This window comes from Sinohyriopsis cumingii, chromosome 16 (genome assembly GCF_028554795.1).
Source record: "Sinohyriopsis cumingii isolate HCF-2022 chromosome 16, ASM2855479v2, whole genome shotgun sequence".
NCBI classification, from domain to species: Eukaryota; Metazoa; Mollusca; class Bivalvia; order Unionida; family Unionidae; genus Sinohyriopsis; species Sinohyriopsis cumingii.
The window spans coordinates 23,798,715-23,814,844 of NC_142976.1; the positions used below are offsets into that span (position 1 = coordinate 23,798,715).

General features: G+C 35.7%; 1 protein-coding gene across 1 annotated transcript in view; it reads right to left on the reverse strand.

Annotated features, from left to right (window-relative positions):
* Positions 1-15,550, reverse strand: part of LOC149780078 (uncharacterized) — a 51,563-nt gene extending 36,013 nt beyond the window's left edge. Inside the window, exon 1 of the mRNA XM_089936836.1 lies at positions 15,202-15,550. The gene's annotated coding sequence lies outside the window, so the exon portion shown is untranslated. The remainder of the gene's footprint in view (positions 1-15,201) is intronic.
* Positions 15,551-16,130: the final 580 nt, after the last annotated feature.

The following is a 16,130-nucleotide window of genomic DNA, read 5'->3' on the forward strand; positions in this document are numbered from 1 at the left end:
TGGAACGATATCTACCTTTTTTATTGCTCTAAAGACTGACAAGTTAACTGACATACGTCGTCTCAGAAATCCCACGGTACAATGGAATTACAATCAAACATCAACTTACAGGCAAGTCTCGTATAATATTCCAATTATACTGTACAGTTACGGTTAAGATTATGGAATATGGGGTTCTGATTTGTAAGAAGTGTCTATCAGCTTGAGAACAATAGTACAGTGATAACAAAAGCTATATCGCAAGGAAAGTACTTGGAGTTGACACTTATCGCAGGTACCGTAAGGATGCGTTTAGGTTATGAAAAAGACGAAAACTAAACTTATTTAAATAAGATCAAATTTTAAATTACGTGCCATATATATCCAATGAGTGCGATTTAGTTTGCTTAGCTTTCCTGTTTTACAAGTATGTTGTGTAGTTCCGACGCAGATTTGTTGTTTGAAGAAAGCAAACTTTAGAAGACACACCACTGTAGCCGAACCAGACTGGTCAGATTACTGGATGTGATAGTAGGACCCGCATCCTTTCTGTCAGGAACACTAAACACTGAACCAACACAGCTCCTACCTCCCTTAGTAGGTTCTTACGACATGCAAGGTGGCACACTATGCATATTCGACAACCCCGAGCTCGCATCATGTAAGCTTGAACTAAAGCCATGCAGGTCAACAGACCACTAACCCCTTCAAGATGGCAAACAAATCACTTTGAACTAAAACCTATTGCTACATGTGGCTTGTACTATATACTTCAAGCCTGCAGTTCAATGTTTGAATTAAACTTTAACATTTAATGGCATCAGAAACACACATACATACATCACGACGTTTAAAATCTTAGCATTATCAAAAGCAAAGGATAATTTATATTCTTTTCTGGTATCCAGTTTCGCCCAGTTCTGAGGGTGTCACTGAAACCCTAGCCTATATGTCAAGTGTTTCAAAACAACTGAGGGATTCGGACAATATTTATATAAAAAAGAACATAAGCCGACTATTCTTACAAAAAGGCAAATAAAAAACTTAAGTCGCAATTTAAGTTTCCCTAGTGAAGGGCCTATCATGAGTGGGGACTTTTCTTGTTCCTTTTCAGTTACGGATGTAAATAACGGTCTATATATATGAGCGTCTCACAAGGGAGCCGCCATTCAAGATTCATTAAGAATTAAACCATCTGAGCGAATACGCTATTCAGAAGAACCTGGCACATGACCTGATTGTGAAGAAAGAATTAAAAATATTAATCGCTGGTAATCCTGGTTATTTAAAAAGCAATACAAGTAGGTTATTTAGTGACAAGGCCATTGGAGTAAAGAACCTTACCTAAGAGCACATCGCGGCTGCTGACACAGGCCGCTACGATGGTAGTATATATCATACAAGTAACGCGTGTTCAGATATTATATTTACTGTGTTTGATCTACCAGCTTCCAGAATTATAAAGTTTATCTAACTCTTATTTTTACACTTTTTATGCAAAAGAACATATCAAGTTGTATTGCTGCAGCTAACAACAGAAATGTGATATCCTTTTCTATAGCAAGAGTTAGAAACAGTATTAGATATTTAAGACATTGGTCAAGTTTACAATATTGTGGGTATTATTTTTGAGAGAACTGTTGAACAAAACGAAGCTAAGCCCGTGAATCTCTAAGTCAAACCATTTTTTGAGCGTAAACCTGGTGTCACTTACAAGACTTTTTACCTAAATAAGTAAAGAAAACGTGATATTTAGACACTAGATATTTTGTTCTACTTGGCGAACATTGTGACATACATTTCACTGGGGGAACAGGTGACGTACGGAGGCACAGTTTAATGGGTCAAACATATGCTGTCTGTCACTCATGAGAATTAACATACGAAACAAGAGTCGACCAAGGGCAAGTGTACGGAGTATACAAAATACTAATGTATTTTTTATGTAGGGCAGACGACAAAATATTCCTCAATATTTTCTATACTACTTTCAAATTATTCATCATATATTCTAGTCATTCGTCTTTGCAAACAACGGTCGATAATCTGTTAGGCTCTTGTATCGCCTGTGGCTTCCTGTACTGAGATTTCCTCGCCTATTTTATGAATAGACATAAAAATACGTCATCATCAGTTGAATATAACAATCTCCTACACATCAATGAAAGTACCGTTTTATCGACCGGCAAGTGACTGCTTATAGAAGAAACTTTGATTGGCTCATTTAAACAGAATGGAAGGTTATGTTGGGTCACAATGGTGCGGAAAAGTTACAAGCACTCGTTGCGATTGGTTATGTGGGTTTATGCATATTCATGAGAAACGAGGAAATCTCTGCACAGGAGGCCACTTGTGATAATGGAGCATAGCGAAGTATCGCCTGTGGCTTGCGACCATGCTATCAATTTTACTTTCGGAAATATATAATTAATTTTTAACACAATGCATTTAAAGGTTAAACACAATCTTTGGCAAGTGATGAAGCAGTTTTCATTTACGTCTAAAGTTTATACGTTCTCGTATTGGGAAGGCCAACCCATTCGGTTAACTCGGTCATGTCGTTATTACCATTTGAAATTATTAAACGGTAATATAAAAAAAAAAAAACGCTTCACGATCTTATCTTGGGATCTCTTGGAAATAAGTTTTGAAATGTATGTTCATTAACCGTTTTTGGCTCCCTTACAATGTCAACGGACATGATGAGACAAACACAAAGTGTATCGACTCTTTAAATGAGCAGGTAGATACAAAACGGAGACCTCTAGCTGGGTGAATGCAGATGTAATGTAAGCTCCTAGACTACTGTTTACTGTTAGAGAATCAGTTCAAGAATCGTTATTATTCAGTCCCTTTGAACTAATTTGTAGACACGTGGATCATTGAAGTTGTTAATAGAGAAACCTCTTTCTAATGAAGATACAGAAATTATTATTCTCGATTATGTTTCCAGTTTTAAGTATAAGTTGTCAAAGGCTTGTGAGCTTGCAGTAACTAATCAGCCAAAAATGAAATTAAATTATTATAAAAATATAAAGGAAAGGATTTTCACCCTGATGATAAAGGTTTGTCTCTCTTGCCCGTACTACAAAATCCTCTTCAGGCTAAGTATTATGGTCCTTACGCGGTTGAAAAGAAAGTGAATGATTTAAATTATATCATAAATACTCCTGGGAGGCGAAAACAGAGTGAGGTTAATCATGCGATTAATTTAGTTGAACCTGTCCCACACACTGAGGATTTAAGCGATGGAATGTGATCGGACTCTATTGACTTTGGAGTAACAATTTCGGAATTTAGAAATTATAAATAATTTGGACCAGCAAATTTCACATCTGCAGCAACAAGAAAAGAATGAACAAAGAATATGAGAACTTATTACCAGATGTTCGTACAAGAACAAATAAAATGTAGACGTTGAAACTGTAAATTCCACACATATGAAACAACATCCGTACAGGATGAACCCTCTCAAAGAGGAATGTCTGAAAAAAGAAATTCAATATTTGCTGGAGAATGATTTCATGGAACCGAGTAAAAGTGACTGAAGTTCACCATGTATACTTGTTCCGAAACCAGATAAAATTTTCCGCATGTGTACCGATTATAGAAAGGTGAACAATGTGACTAACAAAAATTCATTTCCATTATCAAGAATCGATGACTCCACTGACACAACTAGAAATTTCACTAAATTTGACGATCTGAAAGGATTTTGGCAAATTCCACTTACGGAAATGGCAAAGGACATTTCGGCATTCGTGACTCCAGATGGATTGTATCAATATAAAATGACGCCGTTTGGATGACAGGTTTGCCTGGTACTTTTCAACATTTAATGAACATGATTACATCTGGTCTAGATAACTGTGATGCTTACATCGATGATGTCATCATCTACAACGACACATGGAAAGATCCCTTGGCGACAGTTCGGAAATTCTTTGACACTCACTGATATAAAGTTGACAATTAAAATATCCAAAAATGAGTTTTTCCGTGCTTCTGTAACATTTCTAAGACATATTGTGGGACATGGATAAGTTAAACCTGTAGATACTAAGTTCAAGGCTATCTCTGAATTCCCAGTACATATCAATAAAAAGCAATTGATGCGAATTTTGGGTATGGCTGGATGCTATTGGAAATTTTGTTCCAATTTTTCAATAACTGCTGACTCCCTGACAAATTTATTGAGCAAGAAAAGCAAGTTTCGTTGGGCTGAAAAATGTCAGGAGGCTTTTGATAAGTTAAAGGCTATACTTAAGAGTGTACCAGTTCTTGCAGCTCCAAATTTCAGTCCATCATTTAAACTTTTTTGATGCAAGTGATGTTGGAGTTGGAGCAGTTTTGATTGAAGAAGTCAAACATGGTGTAGATCATCCAGTGTGCTATTTTTCTAACAAATTAAATAAGCATCTGAGAAATTATTCCATAATTGAAAAGGAATGTTTGGCTTTGATATTGGCGTTACAACCCTTTGAAGCCTACATTAGTTTAGCTCCTTCTCTGATTATTGAGTTTAGTGATCACAACCCACTTACTTTCATCGGCAAGATGAAAAACAAAATAATCAGAGATTATTTAGGTGAAATCTAATGTTGCAGGAATATAATATTGACATCAGGCACATCAAGGGAAAAGACAATTTAATAGCAGATACACTTCCACGTATATAGAAATATATTGTTTCATGTATAGTTTGTGTTATTCAAAAGATTTCATCTGATGTAATTTTTTTTACCACATGTATATTTGATTTGTAGTAAAAAGAAAGCTTTTTTGCGTAAATTTTATCGTATTCTTCATGACGGGAGGTGTTATGTATATTTAGTTGTTTGTTAGTCTAAATTTTAATTATTTCATTACATGTTATTGTAATGTAACATTGTATGCTGGACTTGACATTGTCCAAAGCTGAGTTCCTTTCTACTTGATCTGATTGACCTTCTTTTTTATTCATTGTAAACAATTAATACATAGCTAATTTATTCTCTCTGTGTATGGGCTTAATATCAGTATCATTATTAACAGAAGAGGTGAATATATTTATTTGGGTCAAAGTTTTGGAATTTTCTAAGTGAATTATACGTAATCCAGGTTATTGTTTTGGAAACATCAGGGTAATTCTAGAAGGTCATTTTCCATTAGGTAATGGGTCTTTTTTCAGAAATGTTAATTGTGACCTGAGGTCAAGTAGAGAACAATATAGTCTTGTAAATGTGAGGACTTAGTTATTCGTACTTTAACATCTAACACTTTCAAGCTGTATTATGTTATGACCAGTTCGGCTGAATATTTTTCTTCAAACTATTGAATTAAAGTGATTATTTTCTTTAGATATAAAAAAGTGCTCTGATAAAATTCTTGGATTGAGACAGTCACTGGAATTTATACTGAATTCAAACCTGGAATTATACTACTGTGATTCAACAATGACTATTGCCATATCACACTATATGTTATAACAAACACGTCATCGCCTTAAGTTTTAGATTTCTTAGGAACTTGTACTGAGTTTTATTAGGGACTTTAAATTATTATGACTTATGTCTGCAATTCTTTGATTATTTTTTTAAGTTTAATTCTTAATACCGTAAGTTCATTTTTCTCGTGTTCACTTTGTATTCTAGGGAATAAACTATATTTTTTAAAGTTTACAAAGCTTGTTGTCTTTCACTCTTTTCTGTTATTTATTTTAAGAGCATAGACTCGTAACACTTGCTTTCGGAAGAACTTGCAAACGTAAAGGATAAAATAGAAAATATTTTGTCTGAGCTAGCAGACCTGGCGCTGTCATAGCAAATGTATCTATTTCTTGTCCTAAAATCATCAATAAAATAAAAAGAGGTCGAAACCCTGAGTCAGACGAGTAGAACAATTTGAAAGGCAACGGTAATAAAGTCAGATGAATCCTAATGTACTACATGTCAGTTCACCACATTACTGTGACGTCTTATTGAATAAATGTTGCCATTGACGTCATATAATAACTATAGTATCATATTTATACTTATTTAAATGAGATTTATGATATTCATCGAATCATTTAAATTCTTTTGCTAGCCAATGATCGCAACGGAATATCATTTTTTGATGCACTTAGTTAATTTCTTTTGTAAAGATCATCCGTCTAAGATGTTCTATACATAGTTTTTTTAAATAATTTTTCGTGATAAAAGAAGAAATAAAAAAGGCACCATCGTAGATCAAAACTGCAACTTCCTTCATGCTTTATGCAGATAATTATTATGTATAGAATGAGCATCAAACAAGAAAAGTAAAAAGTGCATGATTTAAAATTTATGGCAATGCTTCGGAAAAACAAAAAATTAAAATTACATTTTAATCTTTATGCATTAAACATGGAAAAGAGAACAATCGTCTTCTACATGGAACCGGCATATGTCCTTCATAGAAAAAGTGGATTTTCTTAGCATTCCTGAAATTGTTTAAAAATAGCAACGAGGCTTAGCAAAGAAGTATATCGTAGAGCAGACTTCATTTCATTGTCAGTATTTGCGTTTTTCACGAATAATAATGACAAGTATAATGACCATATACTCACATGCATATATACATTTAGCTTTATTAATTAATTATTAAATGTATGAATATTGTTTTATGTACAGCTTCAAGAAAAGCTTTCGTTCCTAAGTTCATTGTCTCAACTTGATGTAAGCCTCGACGAATGTTCCTTACTAACTGATCATCATTAAGCCTACTCTGTGTTTCCAGAGTCTGCCCAATTTTAGGAAATATAAGTGTAGCATTTGAGCTTATTCACTGTGTTTCCTGACTCTGCCCAAGTCAAGGAATCATAGGTGTAGCATTTGAGCTTATTCACTGTGTTTCCTGACTCTACCCAAGTCAAGGAATCATAGGTGTAGCATTTGAGCTTATTCACTGTGTTTCCTGACTCTGCCCAAGTCAAGGAATCATAGGTGTAGCATTTGAGCTTATTCACTGTGTTTCCTGACTCTACCCAAGTCAATGAATCATAGGTGTAGCATTTGAGCTTATTCACTGTGTTTCCTGACTCTACCCAAGTCAAGGAATCATAGGTGTAGCATTTGAGCCTATTCACTGTGTTTCCTGACTCTACCCAAGTCAAGGATTCATAGGTGTAGCATTTGAGCTTATTCACTGTTTCCAGACTCTGCCCAACTATAGGAAACATAAGTGTAGCATTTGAGCTTATTCACTGTGTTTCCTGACTCTGCCCAACTCTAGGAAACATAGGTGTAACATTTGAGCTTACTGGTATGAAAATAATCGAAGTATTTCTTTTGATTTTCTACATGACAATTAAACAAGATAATTACAACTTTATTTTGAATCAATATGACTATTGTTGACTACGAAGAATACTATATTCATCTTTGAACACTTCGATCTTTATTTTCATAGAATGACAAAAACGATCTTAATAAAATCTGGTGTCGCAAAATGCAAAGAAATGTTTTGGGTACAATAAATTAAGAACATCTACACAGACTTATTTGCATTTCTATACCTTTCTCCATTGTAGTCAATCCACCAGAGACATGTGCCATCAATATCTCTGACTACGGCATTGTGCTTCTGTTCTTTTATATAAAAAACAACAGAATATTAACGACACCAGGTTCTTTATTCTCGAAACATTTAAAACATAAATCTCAATCACAAACTTAACCTCCCCAATTGTGATGTTCATTAACTTTAATCCCAATCAAGGGTCATGCATTTTCAGACATTTCGAAGCTCTGGTACATCTCTCTCCTTAACAACGTTAAAGGGCATTGGATATTCTTGAACTGTCGTGTCTGGCCTGGATTTCACAGAGTTGAAGTGTGGTCTTAAACTTAATATCCATTGATCTTATACGCTTAAATTAAAGTGTGACTTAAATTTGATGAAACAATTATCTGAAGCCTAGATTTATCAAATTTAGACAAGATTTGGAGGGTTCGTCTTATGCTCCAAAACGTTTTGAGAATATACTTGAAATAGACAGCCTACCGATGCAAGAATATCGCACGAAGTACACGTCACTGACATACGTAATTACTGAAAAGTCACTTATGTGTCAATTTATGGAAACTGGTGATGATTGTCTCCGAAGGATTGCTTTAAAACTTGAGAACACTAATTTATCTGCTTCACACATGTGCCAATATAATAATTATTAACATTAGCTCATATCTTATGGACCACGAATATATACGGGTACGATGTGCACTTTTTTCTTATAGTAAGGTTCGCCCTGTAACTTTGGTTTATTCTTTTCAGTCTGCAATTCAAATTTATGTTTTCTCAACAATTTGTTTAAAATGCAAATTTAATAAAACATGTTTTCTTTTTATCTGCAAAGACCGATTCATTCTTATCTTTTCTCCTGAAACTCACGTGTGCAGTGTGGCAGTTTGTAGTGATGTCTAGCACTGGGGCATCATGATGCAGACATGTAGCATGATGTAATGCTGAGCGACAAGCGAGGCAGCTGTTAGCACCATTTTGTAAGTTTTTGGTAAGTCTCAGCTGGGGATCGAACCCACGACCTCCCGCATCCGAAAATAAAGTGTAACTGTCTAAAATGAACAAATGAAGACCTTTCAGTGATTAGGAAATATAATATCATTCTTAATATATGTATCTTTAAGGATCCGGAAAGAACAAAGTCAAAATCTTTTCGTAACACATACTCTTCTTATTTCTTCATTGCTATAACATAGTTGATTAATCCTTACTGTAATTCTTATCATGATTTGCAAAGCATAACTGACGACAACGGTTGTATCTGGAACAACTTGGACCACATGAATATTTCTTAAATCAATTTTTTTTTTAAAACTTCCTTCGCAAGAATCAAGGTGGTTAGCATACGTTTTTATCTGGATAATTTTAATAAATAAAGATCTTGGTACGTGATGATCTTGATATGTATTATTTATTAGTAAAGATTTTGATATGTGATGATCTTGATATGTATTATTTATTAGTAAAGATTTTGATATGTGATGATCTTGATATGTATTATTTATAAGTAAAGATTTTGATATGTGATGATCTTGATATGTATTATTTATAAGTAAAGATTTTGATATGTGATGATCTTGATATGTATTATTTATAAGTAAAGATTTTGATATGTGATGATCTTGATATGTATTATTTATAAGTAAAGATTTTGATATGTGATGATCTTGATATGTATTATTTATAAGTAAAGATTTTGATATGTGATGATCTTGATATGTATTATTTATTAGTAATGATCTTGATACGTGATGATCTAGATAAGCATTCTTGATAAGTAAAGATACTGATACGCGATGATCTTGATACGTGATGATGTTGATATGTATTCTTGATAAGTAAAGATCTTGATATGTGATGATCTTGATATGTATTATTTATTAGTGATGATCTTGATACGCGATGATCTTGATCTGTATTCTTGATAAGCAAAGATCTTGATACACGATAATCTTGATACGTAATGATCTTGATATGTACTCATCAGGATAAGCAAGTCATGCAAGCAATTATTTTATGCAAATGGAGTGGTTTAGAAGAATTCCTTAGCGGGATAAAATACTGGAATTTTGAGTCGTGTTCACTCACACTGTCGTTTTATTTCCCCATATTCACAAATACTATTTTTTGCTACATTATTTATGTCAACAGCAGCCAAAAACATTGCCCATGGCAGAATACATAGCATACGTTGATTTTTAATGTCAGACACTGGTGAACTCTTCACCCTGAGCCATTTATTACATCACAACCCTGAGCATAACGTAATCCCTCCATCGGACTAAAGTATCAATTAATCAAGGTAGGACATACACTGAGTTACACTGACCTACACAACTCTCACACGAAACATAAACAAAGTAAATAATTATTTGTAACAGAAAAAGACACCCCTTTACAGTCAGATTGGATATGGTTTCCATGACTACAGTTATAAAAATAGAACAGAACTCTTTCGATTTGACGTATCCAAAAAGCACATAGTCCGCGTTATACATAATTCATATACAATGAACCGTTGCATGAATGAATGAATAAATGAATGATATATACCCACCACCCACCCACACGCACACCCACCCACCAACATACAGAGCCGTCGAAAGAAGAGGACAATAAGGGCGACCGTCCGGTGCTCCAAATCGGATTGGGAGGGGGTGAATTTGGTAGAGCTTTGCGGTATGTTTTCTGAGTGGGGACGCCAAAGCAGACGATTGCCCTTGGCGCAGTTTCGTCCAAAGCAAACTTGCGACGTACCTGCGCACAGAAATGCACTCACCGAGAGATGCATTTTGAACAAAAATGACTGTAAATAGGCATTTTCAGCATATTCCAACAAAGGTGACTCTAAATTTACATTTTCATCAGTGCCATCTTGAAAGATGTTGACGAATGCAATTCTATGTCCAAGAGCACACACTTCCAGGACTCACCGTACTAATTATATTGAAGAATGGGAACCATTCTAGAAATGGGATGACAGTAAAAAATTTATTTTTAAAAACAATAAAAAAACCACACCCAAAAGTAAACAAAAATACCCCCAAACTTTTGACAGCCTACCCTAGCTGTAGCTGAAAAATTGGGACAATGTTTTTTTGATGGAATTTCAGCCCTTTTACAGACTCGAGTTTGGAATCGTCCTAGCTGAAATTAGCCCCTGAAGTTTTGGCGGTAAAAACACATGTAGATCCTAACATTGCCGGGTCTCATATGGCTTTCTCTAAACACAAGCTTGCATCAAGTACATGTCTATACAGATAAATATAGACATGATCATGAAAATTCAGAAATTTGAAGTAATTGAATTTTTTAAATCATTGTGTTTTCATAGGTTAACTATGGGAACTGAATTAGTACAGTGAGACGCTTAGGCATGGAACTTATCTTTGCCAAAGAGATTTAACTCAACACCGTTCAGGTCTCTAGGAAGTTACTTCTTCGGTACTACCTGTTTGGCTTAATACATTTATTGGCTGAACTGCACTTGATTTGTGTGCAGACAGGATAAATTTGTTTACAAAATGTTGAAACTATAACTGATTGCAACATATTAGGTCATCCGAAGTCCGCAGTTATCTTAAATCCTGATATTTTTACTAATTTTTAAAAATAATTTTTATGATCACTGAATACGGTTGAAAGTGAGACGAAGTTACTAGAAGGGAGTGGGGGTTGATGCGAGTTTGAGTGAGTGCCTGAAACTACATTACAATTGTGTCTCACACTTAACTATGAAGAAGATGGATATGTAAGGGCATGCAGTACGAAACTCGAACCGATTTTGATAATGTATATCCAAAATATAATCTTCCCTCAATCACTGTAAATTGGGAGCATGTTGCAAAGAGGCCATATTGCCTACAAAAATGCGATCTTTGACACAATCTGATTAAAATCGAATCTTCACTGTCCTGGGTGAAGATACGACAGCGACCGTTTAGGAGTCATGTTAAGGTGACCTTCGAGTTAGCCAATGGAAATGCAACTTACAGAAATTTGAAAGTGAATCAAATCGGTCGGTGCACACCGATGCTCTTCATTTATGCTGTACAGTCTCCTAAACGTGAAGATAAAAGACTTCATCTGACTGGCTGATAAGTTAACAATTATGGTAATAGCTGAGGTCACCAGAACATGGCCCCTAAGCGGTCTTTGTCAGATCTTCACGTAGGACAGTGGAGATCCGATTTTAATCACATTGTCTTTCACACACGCCCACCCCCACATTTCTGCATATAGCCTGGATCCAATCCTTTTGTAGTCACATACTTTTTCACCGTCTTCACGTGAAACCTAATACTATAACTGTTCATCCTATCTCAATGAGTGTACACGAAGTTCTGTTACAAAGAAGAGTCTATTTTATCCATGAAAATATATTCTTTCGCCGCCCCCCCCCCCCATACCCAGCCCCCCCCCTCCCCGCAAACAGCATAGTGAACCCATTAGTATTATCATGTTCACGTTCTTGAAACTGTGCACAAGTCATGTTCAGCTTCCCTCAACTGGTGTAGATAGGGGTTGGTTTACCATCTATACTCGCTTATAAGATAGGTCCATTTGTAAAAACATAGACCCTTAACTGCTTTCGCATAATTCTCGTGTAAAAGATCACCCATCGTCAAGATCACATCATTCCATCCACATATTATTTTTTCAGTAAACGTTAGTTGGATTCGGTCAAACATAAGTCTTATAAATGCCCGGCTTATACGGTAAAATATCCAATTAATCAACGTCCGTGTAATGTGGTCAACCATAAATCACGTCTGTTAAAGACGGGAGGAACACCTTCTACTTTGTTGATTTACCGTCTTAAAATAACACATTATCATGTACCATGTCTACGAAAGTACTTAGTCACACATCCAACTTTCAGAATAATGTATTCCGAATAAAAAACGTATTGCTTACGCCGATACTTTTTCATGAAACAGTTTGTGGTATGATCTTAAAGACTCAACTAATGTTTCAGCTTCAACAAATTATAATTCTACTAGTGTTTTCATTTAGCAATCTTGATTTTATAACTGCATAATATTTATACGTGTTAGATGTGATATAATTATGTGATAACATTATGTTAACCTTGTACAATGTATATTAGCTTCTGTTATGTTTATTTTCCTTTAGACAGCTGATGTTAACCTTGTTGATTTTTTTATACTTATTACCAGTGGTGTAGTGCTAAATAATGAAGTTAGAGAACGCAATAAAAGAGTGAGGGAACGCATTTTACTCAGATGCGGAAGGGGAGGGGGAGCGCATAAAAGTAAGAGAACGCTGTTCCTAGAGCACCACACCCCCGCTGATTGTACGTGTATTTGCTGTACACTGATTAATGTTAGGACTGGTCGGCCTGGTGTCAGAATAATGTGATAGGGTGTGAAATGATGCCACATGTCTGCGGAATAAGTCCTCAGTGTTGGACATCACTACAAACTGCCACACTGCAGACATCGTAGCGATATAGCTGAAAAATTGTTAAGGCTACGTTAAAAACCAAATTGCACACACTCGCAGAAGTTATCACACAACTACTGATCGGCCGCACCTCACTGAAAACAATTGCTATATTTATATGCAGAAGCAAGATTGTGCTGTTAGATAACAATGATTTCCCCAGGGACAAATTCCAGTTCTGTAGCCAAACCGCCAGATGGTGAAAAGTATACCTATCAGATTTAAGATAATATCGTTAAGAGGAGGAGGTAGTGAGGCTAGAAATTTCAAACTCATCCGAAGTTTAATCTAACAAAACTCTTATCAACATTAAAACCTTTAGACTGGCAAATATAGATTCTCATATGGGTAATGATTCAATATTTACTTTATGAAAAGAGTTGAATAATGTCCAGTTTTTGCGAACCTTGGTGCGCAGACGTTGGAATTATTCAACGAGTTTCATAAATTTAATGTTTATGAAATAATTCACTGTACTTGGACTTATTGTGTTAAGAGTCAATAAATACTAATTACTTTAGGTTAGTAGAGGCTGGTATAAACACATCATTAACGTAAATTTGATTTAAAGTTCTAATAGATAGAATGGAACACAATAACCAGCCGTCTGATCCATTTCTGTCTGACCCTTCCCCCATGACTTAGAAAACCTTCTGCTAATTGTGTGTGTGTGTGTGTGTGTGTGTGTGTGTGATTTGGATTTTTAATGTAGCTTTAAAAATATTTCAGTCATATCGCTCCGATGTCTGCAGTGTGGCAGTTTATAGTGATGTCTAGCACTGTGTCATCATGCAGACATGTCGCATGATGTCCCACCCAGTCACATTATCCTGACACCAGGCCGACTAGTCCTAACACTAACCTCTGAATGCTGAGCACTTAACGAGGCAGCTGTTAGTACCATTTTAATGCCTTTGGTATGACTTGGCCTGGGTACGAACTTACGACCTCCCACATCCGAGGCGGACGCTCTAACCACTAAACCACCTGAGCAGTCCTGCTAATTTTGTGAAATGTTACTGCAATAGTATATAAAGAATCTGACTATGTAATACCTATTTGGAGCCAAACCGACTATTCACGTGCAACAGCAGGTCATGCATACTATAATTACCATTGCGCTGTTTTGAAAATGCATCGGTGATGCTATATCTTCATCAGTTCGTCCGTTCGTCCGTCTGTCATTTACTCTATTCCCCCCCCCCTTTGTTATTTTATATGACCACGCTGTAAACATCTACAAGAAGGGAACCGGTTTGGCTTCTTCTCCCTGTGTCCTTACGATAGGTTAAACGTAATTAAACTTTCAATTGGAGTGCCATTTTCATATATGCTTGGCCACAATTTAATGTATCCAGACATAGCTATAATTCACTAGCTATATAAGACAGATCTGGGATTGTTGTTGTTATTGTTGCTGTTGTAGGGTTTAACGCCATTTTCAGCACACGATAGGCTATACATGGCGGCAATTATTAATGGTGGAGGAAGAACCCGGGAAATCCCCAGAAAGAACCACCGACCCTCGAGAAGCTATTGGCAAGCTTTCTCACATACACACACTGGCCGAGTCCGAGACTCGAACCCACGCAGACAGAGGTGAGATGGTAGTGATCCGTAACGGAGAGCGCTTTAGACCACTCGGTAACTATGGGCCCATATCTGGGGTAGGCAAGATGCATAATTTTTGTTTTTACGTCCTGAGGTGGGGTAAAGGGAGCCGGGTGGGTGATATATAATATATATTATTATCGATTGTGAGACATAGATGATGCTCTAGTTGGCTTTTAAACAATTCGTGATTTCAAGAACTAGAGCTTTGATTTGAAGATAACAACGCCTACCTAAACGTTCGATTTTCCAGTCTGCACCACACTGTCAACGAATGTAAATTACATATAGATTGCTGGATATATGTTTTCTTCAAAAATGAATATATATGTTTGCTTTTTAAGGAAAATGTACACTTAACAAATATAAAATGTGAAAACACAGCAAGAAACTGAAAATGAACAGAATTCATTAACAGTCATATATGTCGTATCATGAAGAAAACGTATCCACGGAAATTTGATTACCTAATTATGTACCATTTGTTCCGTTTAACTAAATTGTCCTCTTTGATTGAAGCATTCAAAGACTAAATTATATCTACTTATCGAATACTTTAACATTTTTCTAAAGATCTAAGAGAAGTCTATTCTTATTTTACCTAAGAGCTGGAGAAAAACTTACTTTGGTGTCAGAAAGCTGCTAAACTCAACATTACATTTCTTGTTATTCTGCTGGTTCCTCTGGTACCATACACAGCTGTTTCTATCCCAACAAAGTGATAATACAAATGACATTGGTCACTGCATATTTGCATCCAACTTCTAATCTCTGTAAATGTAATGAGATCACGCTTAAGTTCATGTGTAGCTGCAGCATCAGAGCAGAACGTCTTCAATCAACGATTGGATGATAACCCGAAGATTCGAGAACACCGTGACTGGTTGGATGTTTCATATACTTCTCTTCAGTGATTGGTATTATATCGGCCTGCCCAGTGGAAACGCATGAGTTATGACACGGACGATGCGTAAATTACATAAAACTGCCACTGCGCATGTCTCAGAAACGATAAAAGTCCCCTAAACCGAGCAGCGACAACAGACATCAAACGTAAAAGATATAACAAATGTCAAAAACTGCCATAGTCACACGCCCATTAAAATAGTAATTGAATCACATCCTTTGTGCATCGTTTGCTATTAATTATGTATGTTATAAACATGAAAATGGTGTAAAGCAGTCAAATATACAAAAATAGGCCAAACATCTGTAAACGTTAATTTCGTCACTGGTTGATCTTAACTGACCGGCAGCTTTCAATAATGACATCGCGACCTAGTTTGACTACATTGCAGAAATGAGTAAATGCGGCCCTAATTCTCGTTTCAGATATCTGAATCCGCCATGAATAGAAAATATGTATTCATCTTGCATCAATAATTTGCACTGAAAGGAAATCATTCCTCGAAAGAATACATCTCAAGAATGCATCTCACGAAACCACAAAATGTAAAAATATTAACACTTTCTAATATTCCTTTCTACCTATAATATGAAATGAGATTATGTATAATTATGATTTGGTCATATTTGCATTGTTTAAGTTACAT